Consider the following 10,861-nt stretch of genomic DNA (forward strand, 5'->3'; position numbering starts at 1 on the left):
ACGTATTTCTCTTCTCAACATTCAAAATTAGTTTTAAGAATAGTCACTTCCGGCTGCCATCTTTCTTGGTGGGATAGGCCTACCTCTGTAGCAAAGTTGAAGAAAAATCACTCATTATTCAGTAGTAGGATATTTTCTCATCAAAACGATAGTCCTTGGGATATTTGGATATGTCTTTATCGAAGGTGGGTGTTGTAAAATCACTTGTAGGCTATAAATGTAGCCTATATAATTATCTAGCTAATGCTAACATGTAAATAGGCTATCTATAGCATTGATATTTACACAATGAATAATTATAAACTTTATTTATAAAGCCTAGCACTTTTCTTACAAGAAATGCAGCTCAAATTGATACACCTATGCTAACCTATTCAGCCTACATAGGCTAATAGCAATTCCATGCACAATGGAATGAAAAGGAGAAAACATTAATAACAGTAGGTTCAATACAATGGTGGAGTCAGCAATTCTGGAGAATGCTTTTTTTTTCAAATCACTTTTTGGCAAAATCTGGGAATCTCCTCGCGATCCGCTACGACTCCGTGTGAATAGGCCACTGTTAAAAATGGCAGTCTTTGGTTTTTGAATAGCCTACTATAATGTGAGCTTAGCTTTATAATATAGTCTAGGTCTAAGGTATAATTATAACCAATGTGGTAAAAGCTGAGGAGCTCGCGCTGCTCGGGTGGGGTATCTGGCTCTCGTGCGGGGAGGTGTATTCACGGACCAGACAACTGCAGTGGACTCGTTGTATTTGTTATACAGGTTCCGGGGCCGCCGCTGTCAGGCACTGAGCTCCGTACGCTTTCCGTCGGTGAAGAACACACACACACTGAGTGATGCGCGACCAGCCTGCACCGTCTCCTACACATCTAGAGAGGAGGTGACTTGATCGGCATATGACATACTCCAGGTAAGACATATTTATTTTATTAAATTGTCACACGGAGGCAGTTAATCAGCGGGAAACATCGCCGAATCCTCGCTTTCTCAGCGATGCTTTAATAGCCTTCATCCAGGGCATCCGGAGGAGCGATGGATGGATGGATGGATTGATGGATGCTGCTTTGCTACGCCTGTGGATTTGTCCTCAGCATCAGTGTTTCAACTGGTGAGCTTTGACGGAAAACGTTTCTCGCTTTGTAGGCTAAGTCTGTCGCATAATGTAGGCAAAATACCTACAGTAGCCTATTTATGGGCAACTCGGATAAAATAGCGTAGTTGAGCTGTTTTGAACCTATTCACATATAGCCTAATGCTACAATTGACGGTGATTCATCCCTGCGCATCCTAAAGTGATCGACTGTAGTTATTGTGTGCCTTATAGGCCTGTAGTGTCACATGAGTTGTGGAAGGTCACCAATTTCCAGATGTCCTTAATAGTCCAATTCCTCTGCTGCACCGTAATATTAAACGGCACCTCAGTCATGTGCAGGATACTCTGAGTTCTCTTTGTGGAAATTGCTCATTCGACCCTGATATCTTTCTCATTTCCTTTAATATAGCCTACATCATATAGGCTAGATCCCATTACTCAATAGGCCTAGCCTTTATTTAACATTTGAATGACATACTCTTTGGAATTCCTCCCATCCACGGTGCCAGTCACAAGATTGAAGTTGAAAACAGTGTGAGGTAGGCACCACTAGCCCCAAACAATTTACAAACATTGCTTTCAAGTTGTTTTAGGACCAAAACGTTGTATAAAGCTTGGAGGTTTTTGAGGCCTTTCATTGGTGGAGGGTTTGTTTAGGCTATTTTCTTGTGTCTGTTGTGTACCATTCTGTGCCAGTCCCGGCCATAGGGGAGGGCATGCGCTGAGTGCCGTTTTCTCTGGCAGTTTATTGTTCAGAGGGGGGGGGGGGGGGGAAGGCTCAAATGGTCTGCTGTGCATCATACAATGTCATGTCCGCAGCGCTTGTCCTCATCCAGTCAATGCAGAAATGTGTTTCTGTTTTGTCTAATGTTTTCAGCACCTGTCTTGTCTTGTTGGTTTCTCTCACGACATGAATAACACCGAGAGTGGATAACGGCCCAGTGGTAAATACAGTAGGCCTACATCCTCAGCTGCATTCGTTTATTAAAGGTGGTGTAGGGGGCGCAAAGAAACCCTTTATATTTCCCACAGTGCCATTTTTTGAATCTCCTCTTTCCAGCCTCTGTCTGAAACGCTCTGTTCTAATGGATGTCTCTTTAAGCCTCGCCCTCCAAAAAGCCCAGTCTGCTCTGATTGGGCTAATTGGCAGCTAGATTCAGGAATATTTGGGGGGGTGCTTATCACAGGTAGTGCTAAGTTAGGTTGGTAATGGGGGTGTGGGGATGGCTTCTCCCCTTATGACATCATAAGGGGAGAGACATCTGACTGGGAATTTTGAACACAGGTTTTCAAAAAAAGGTGGAGAAAAAGAGAGGGTTGTTTTTTCTCATACTTTGCTAGTCTCTACTCTCACCCGGAACCTATATTAAAGGTCCCATATTATGTTAAATGCACTTTTTAAATGTGTTCTAACATATCCATGGGTCCACGGTGTGCCTAGAGACTGCCAAAATATTTAAAAAAATAACAATCTCTCCTTTTCTCACTCTCCCCCTTTCTCAAACCCCCACCCCTCCCCCCCAATATACTCCAGTCAGAATTCTCCTCGTTTCTGACCTCACAAACTGGAAAGCCAGAAGCTTCCACTGTGCAGCCCACACCCCTATTTCTTATTGGTCCACGGCCCTGACAGACAGAGGGCGAGGCGTATCTGGCTTCGCTTCCGGACAGGGGGCGGGGGGAGCTCAAAGATTGTATATTTACGAGGGGAGCTGCAGCTCTTTTTAAAAAATAGGCCATTGTGAGATTAGCTGAACATCAGCATTGTACAATACATTATCTGAAAGTTTTTTTCAGCAAACAATTAAAGAAAAACGTATTAGGGACCACTAAGACCATATAATATGGTGTATAATAGTACCGAAAAGTGTATAATATGGGACCTTTAATGTTGAAAAAACATGAAAAGGTGCACCATGCAGAGAGGTCTTAAAAGGTGTTAAAAAGTCTACTGATATTGAGAAAGTGAAACTCACCACCACGCAACACTACAGTGAACACCGCACCGCCTGATTTGGTGTGAACACACCATACAAGGTGACATTTAATTCAATATTTTGCTATATTTCAGATGATTCTACATGATGACACAACCAGATTACCAGAGCCATCAATGATCGCTGGATCAATTCAATATAACAGAACTTAAAAAATACTTTTCTCTTGCATTAAAATTAAATCAAATGTAAACATTTAGATAGCAAGTTACTGAGATCAAATATACATATTGCAGCCTCTTTATTGAACCCCTAAACCAATAACCATCCCTTAGATCTTAGATTGTATCATTTATATATTCAGTTCAGTTCAATTCATACTTATTTATAGTTATCTTGTTGCAACTTTTATATAGAGCAGGTCTAGACCATACTCTAGGGCTGGCCCGAATACCATTTTACAGGCTTCAAATACTCGTTGGATTTTCCGAGCGACGATTCGAATACTCGTTCTAAAAAAACACACCATCAAAACCAACATTAATAATCCCAATGTACTCACTGAAACTGTGCGAGCAGAGACAGCAAGCTGCGTAGTTTGTTGATGCTTTAATAACTTTAGAACGGTAATAAAGTCGGTGTATCTTACTTTTTCCCCGTGGAGGCAACAGCTGTTTTTCCGTTCCAAATCAGCTGTCCTCTGTGCCATCGTAACCCTTACAGGAGCTTTACAATTCATCCCGTAACATACATCTTTTCAGGGATTTATAAATCCATACAAAGATCCAATATTGATAGTATTTTGTGTCCATATTATATCCATTATTGACTGCGTATTTCCACGATGCAAGCAAGTGACTGTTGATGATGGGCAATAGCAGCGCAGCGGCTGCATAGCGAACGTAGCCTACACAAACAGCTAAGCTAACGTTAGCATTACGCCAAGTATTACTTTTCTTTCCAAAATCCCGCTTATGTTGTGGTATAGAGTTAAGAGAAACACATCATCTATTCTTCCTCCATCTCTCTCTCCCTCTGCGCTTAGTTACATTTTTAGTTTGCCTCACTCTGGTAACATCACGTAGCTACAGCTGATTTCACCGGTTGCGCTTTGAAAGGTCAGCGGCCGACTGGGTCAAAGTTAAAATAATTCGATAATATATTTTAAATGAACGTCTAATTTGTATTTTTCAATTGTTGTATAACTTGTGTATCTAAATATTATTTGCTGACAAAATATGTTGCAGTTTGAGCTACTTTTCCAAAAAAATTAATATATATATATATATATATATATATATATATATATATAGGGGATAACGGGGTAATCTGAGCCACTTTTTACATGTGCTCTAAGCGAGCTAAAATGATTTATCACTCAAATTTACACATTTCCCATTAATTCAGGATGTTTCCAAGAAATTGCCATTAGCAGAATTTTTTCAAGACAAAGGGCAGTGAAAATATGATTGTTTTAAAAAAAGTTGTCACTTACTTTTTCCACTCTGAAACTACCACAACAACACATATTGTAACAGCTAGAATCCTAAAAGATAGCCACACATTCCAGAACTAATGTGGGACTAGTAAAATAATGATGGGGTTTGGTCAATTAAGAAAAGCAAATTTTCTAAACACTTGAAAGTAACTCTGAACAAAATCAAATACAACACATTATAATTCAAAAGGTTTTAATAAGATTCAAATGAAAGATAGAACCAGTTAGATTTGAACACAGTCTGGGGGTCAGAACACAGGACCCTTAGAGACAGCTTGTGTCTGGGGGTCAAAGCATAGGAAAATCAGAACCAGCGAGAACAGCCTGGGACTCAGAACACAGGAGAAGACCCAACTGGATTATAACATCAGCCTGTCATACTCTACAACTAGGCCTACTCTACATTCCAGCCCTGAAGGTTACAGGGAAAGATGAGAAGGTGCTCTTTCCGTGTGGTTTCCCCAGGTCGTCTTCCTGGTGTATTTCCTTGGCATAATGGCTTTTCTACAATGTGTATGACATTAAAATAAACATATGTTATGTAATATTACATTAAAATATGTTTAAGACTAAACTTAACTTGTGCCTTATGGTGGGGGAAAGTGAGACAGTGTCTGGCCCACAGCATTTGGCTCACTTTCCCCCACCACCACAATTTGAGAAAAAACTACCTCTCATAGCATTTCAGGCTAATCTTTAGCTAATATCATCACATCGTTTTTATATGTTGGTAGTTCATCAACACGTATGATAGAAGTTTTTCTACGTGAATTAATTTGCTTTGGCACAACAGTTGATTAAGTTGACAGCAAGAAAATGTACTTTTACATGCAAAATACCTATTTTGGTGAAAAAAACATGCTTACCACAGCACCATGAGGTCCTCTCTTTCATGGCCAAGGGGAAATGAGAGGGGCTTGAAAACATATCTCACATGACCATAAATGTTTTCCGTTGCCTAGATACAGGGGGTGGCTCACATTACCCGATGCCTCAGATTCCCCCGTTCTCCCCTATATATATAGCCTATATATTCGAATACTAAATTGAGCTCTGAATACTAATTTAACATACGAATACTCGGATATTCGAATAATTTGGGCCAGCCCTCTTTATCTACCTAGAGTGTGGTCTTATACTGTCTAAATCTACGTATCTGAATGTATGTGTCGTAGGCAAATACATTGAATGTTGTGTGATAACAAAATGCCTGTGGATACAATTTGTAATATGCTCTGTAAAGGAGGTTAGCTGTGGGAATGGATAAAGATGGAACAGTGCGGTATAGAGAGCAGCCAGAAAGAGGAGAACAATGGCTGTGTCGCAGCTGAGGATGACCAGTGGTATAGAGGATGAGAGTAATGCATAGCTATTATAGAAACTGAAGGGTCCCTGGAGAGTGATGATAGAAACCTATATAAGGCCTTAGAGGATGCATCCAGCATGTTGACTCGCTGTGTGGGGAAGTTTTAACCTCCTCCTTCTCTTCCCATCTATTCCCACTATGTCTATGACTATGCACTGAAGGACAAACCCCCTCCCTGCAGCCTGCTGGAATCCTTTTAGTGCGGCAAAACATTTGAAAAATAGGATTCAATTTTTTGCTTATCAATATGATTGAGATACACATACTTGTTACGAGATCCAAACATATTGTTTGAGCAGAAATAAGTCTGTCTTTGCATTGTGGATGGCAATGCCACAGGGAAATCAGTTTCAAGTGTAAAATCTTCCTTAAAGCTTTGCTTTGTGAATCTATGGATTTCACCTGCCAAACATTTAGGTTCTCTTCTCTTTTCACAACATAAGTGTGGGCGGAGGTTTTAACATACTAGCATGCCCTTTGGCAAAAAAAAAACAATCAAACAAATGAAAAAAAAAACATTTCCAGATAATAAAATCTATAGTGCTACAGGGTTGGTGTAGATTTACATGTTGCATTAACTGTTAGAAATGCGGAAAGGCAATTGAAACGATGAATTATGATGAGTTTTTTGTGAGTAAAGTGGTGCTCTTGTAAAGAGGAAGGTAGTGCTGTTTGTGTGACAGTGAGCAATTCTGTTCAACACTGGATTTAGCATGTACAGGAGGACAAGCTGGGAACCCTGCTGTTGCTGTACCTTAGCAAACAATGACATGCAGGTGTGGGGCTAGGTATAATGTACGCCTTAGAGTTGCTAAAGGTAAATCCACTCGGAAATCATTTCTGTGAATTTAATTTTCACTGGTTTTGTTAATTTCCTTCAAAAAAAGAAACAGATCACCTAGATGGATGACATTTGCATGTCTGTTATGTCCACTAAGCAGTATTTATATCATGCTGTTTTTATTATGGTCTACCATAGGGCTGCATCTCATCGATATTTTAGTTTTTCATGAAGACAATGATGGATTTTTCACTTCAAACGCAGTTAATAGTTAATATTCTCCGGCTAGGGGGCTCACAATCAATACAATAACCAAAGACGGAGTTTGATGATGTCATGGACCATGGAAACAGCTTTCGGCGAGAGAATACGCAGCGCAGGGCAAGGCATAATCGCAAGCAAAACAATACAATTCAAAAATACAATCCTAAGAAACTACTACGTACATATTTACCTTTACTTTTTAGTGTGGTTGTAAAGTGACTCCCCCCCGTATTATCCAGTCCTCCCTGTGTTTCACTAATCAATGGTATCGCTTGGATTTTCAGGATGTAGAGGCATGAGTGAAACAGTGAATTACTTTATTCAAATAAATAATTCCTCTGATTTTGAAAAAATGTATGGAAACATTTCTGATGTTTAGTACACAACCCGAAAATCTATATTACATTGGTTATGTCATTTTGGTAAGTTATAATGCGAAGTCAATACAAATTTCCCCTTAAAATTGTTTGCTATATCTGATGAAACACTCAAAATCTTAAAGCTGTACAGTTAGAAGAGCAGAGAAGCAGCAAATTCTCAAATTTGAGATGCTGAAACAGCCCAGATTCAGCAATATTTTGGGCTCCAGAGTCAGTATCTTAAAACATAGTTATCTCCATAAAGTGGGAATCAGACCGCCAGTTGGTCTTCCTTGCTTGCAGTGTAATATATCGCGCTACTTGAAATATTATCCATTTGTATGTGAATTCAGGGTGCATTGCTATAGGAAAAACATTTCTTTGTCCTGTTAGTTGTTGTATTATTCACTGTCCTTTGTGAATTTATCTCCAGATGACATCATCACTATAGTCAGACTCTGAGCTGAGCACTGAACACTGAGCGATGCAATGAATGTTGTAGAATAGAGATATTAATCACATATATTAATTGTTAATGAAGTGGTCATGAGTTTAACTCACTCTTTCTAGTACAAAACCCTCATATTCCCACACAGGATTTTATTTCCTTAAATCAACCTTATTGTCATCATCATCCTGGATTTGTTGGCTGAGATATGCATCAAGGTAGCCTGGTCCTACCAGACCATCTTACTTCATTTCATACAGAAGGTCTGGAATCGCTCAATTGACAAACGTTACCTCACTTGAAGGCGGGTGTCTGTTGAAGTTTAAAACTATTGGATCTGCCCTGTGCCACTCTGGATCTGCCATATCCAATCGCATAACGTTTGGTCGTGACATGTCATGCGCCGTCTTCTGACTACAACTGAAACTGCCGCACAACCTCAACGTCATTGTTCTCAGCCACTCCCTCTGTTCGCTGATTTGACAGCCAAAAATCGGGCTGAAAAAACCCACAAATATACCGCGGACCCAGACTGACTACTCAAATCAGTTTTATTTGTACAGCCCAATATCACAAATTGACATTTGCCTCAGTGGTCTTTACATTCCATACAATATGATACAATATGACACCCTGCCCTTACACCCTTTGCTCGGCTGAGAAAAAACTCCCAGTAAAAAAAAACCTTTAACGGGATTACATTTTTTTTTAAGAAATCTCAGGGAGAGTTGACAAAGTAAGGGATCCCTCTCCCAGGACGGACATGCTGCAATAGATGTCATAAGTAGAGAAAATCACAAACGATTTTGGTCATTGTCCAGATGTTTACATAATACTAAAGTAGAGCGCGAATAGTGTGGATGTAGCCTGGCTCCGCCCGCCCTCCTACTTCCGGCCAAATTTCATTTTCCCTTCAGTAGTCAATGAAATGAAGTACGATGGTCTGGTAGCACCAGGCTAGTGTGGATGCAGGAGGACTTCAGAAATCTAAGGTTTCCAGCGCCAGGATTACATCCAACGTCTCCAGGTGGCGTCCTTAACCACTGCAACATCTTATGCGTTGATGATCCATTCTCAGCTGCTGTCAGAGGGGGGGGGGGGCAAATCCACACCTTCTCGTCACCACCAGGGAAAGCTGGAAGAGGACAGACAGACAACCAATGAGCGAAGCAAAAATTTATTTAAAGATTTAAAAATGTAACAAGCATGCGAGTAGAAATAGTACTATCCTGATGGATGATGAATCAGTGCTGGTGTGAGGCAACAGCAGGCAAGGAGGGTCCGTTCCTAGGATGGCTGATTCCGCACAGAACTCAGAGTCAGTCGTGTAGCATGGGGAGTGCTTGGTAAGGTCCCCGAGTGGCACAGGGCAAGCAGTCTTCCGTACACCATAATTCCCATGCCCGCCTGTCGGACGGGGATTAGGTGCTGGGCTCTTTCTTCTTTGCTCGCCGCTACTGAGGGAATCCTGGTTAGTTTCTTTTCCTCCGCTGTTTCTTGTCCTCCACTTAGTAATATCCTTGAGTTTAGCGGGTTTTCTCGTCTGATCTGAGATCGTGGTCGAATGAGCAGTGGCCAAAGATGGGGAGTCTCACGGAGCCTGAGGTAGCTGGGTACCCCTTACATTTACTGAAGGGAAATGAAAATTGAGCAGAAGTAGGTAGGCAGGCGGTGCCAGGCTAGCATCAAGGTGCAAAATAAAACAAATACACTACGTTTTGTCTTGCGGTCAATCTTTAGAGTACAGAATACAACCTAGACAAAAAAATACCAGCAGCGTGGTCAATAGCACGTAATAAATTATTTAGAGTTGACAGAAGCCTTTCACTTTGTTATGTGATATGCTTGGTTGTGTTTCATAAGGTACTTTTTGAATTGCACTGTAATCTAATATTTATAAAGAACTTTGCGTCATCATCTTCCACTGCACAGCTTGGCTGGCTGTTCTGTCTGCACAGTAAGGACTTTAATCTTTGTGTTTTCAGCTTGCCAGCAGCTGTTTTGTTATTCCTTTTTACTCTGGGTTTATGGACCAATTGTTTCTGGTTGACATGTGTGCTGGATTACAGCATCAAAATTGTTTCAGAGTTATCTGACTCACCATCATGACGAAGCTGCTCCAAAGACAAATCCATATGACATGTTCAGTTTGACATTCATCTACAAAGCTGGCCTTTCGTACTCAAATTTGTATACAAGGATCATGGCATAATATATTAATGTCTATGTGATACTGGACTGATACTGTTATACGCTTGACAATGAGACTAATGTATTGCTTTTTTAGGTTAAGTCTCTGAGTAATTTCCAATCAAGGATAGTTTTCCATACCATAACCATACCAAATGACAGGTTGTTGTCTGAAGGAGTTGGGTCAGCCCTTGTTGTCTATTGATCTTGACATTGGTCTTGTTTCACACACATGAATATGAAAGCCATATCAGTTTAACATAAGTTGTTTTGACAGCAATGTCTCATTTGATGGATATTTTTTCTTGATAGTGTGATCTGTGTATCTGATTTTGTCATGAAACCCTCAAAAGGTATTTTTAGTTAAAGCTATCACCGACACCTATAGCTTTCACCCACTGGATACTATCGATCTCAAGTGTGCTGGTGTTTGAGAGGCCGGGCGTTATTTTTGCTTATGTGTTGACTCTTGGCTCAAGCCAAGTTACATGTATGCTTACTATTGCTCTATACTACTAACAGGTAAAAAGAATATGCAGAAATCAAGTTCACTCTTTTGTCGTCTGGCATGGTTAAGAGAAGGGGCAAAGTTTTGACATACAGTAGCTTGTTTCATTATTTGTCACAGTTGTAAAAATGTGATCCAGTCTACTATTGTTGTTGTTTTTCTTTAAGTGGCCAACAACTGAGGGCGCTTGGGGTGTAGTGGCCTGAGTGCCCCACATAGAGGCATTCAAAGAACTACGAAATCCGACCCGGGTAGTTCTTTGAATGTTATTGTCTGTCTCCGCACTATCAAGAAAGAATGGGGGAAAAAATAGAGAAAAAATAATCTTGAAAAAAAATAAACGGGCTCTGTGATGGTTCACTTTTCACATAGCTTCTATTCAAAGACAAAGGGAAAGGGAAACATATGACT

The sequence above is a fragment of the Ammodytes marinus genome (assembly GCF_949987685.1).
Source record: "Ammodytes marinus genome assembly, chromosome: 1".
NCBI lineage: Eukaryota > Metazoa > Chordata > Actinopteri > Uranoscopiformes > Ammodytidae > Ammodytes > Ammodytes marinus.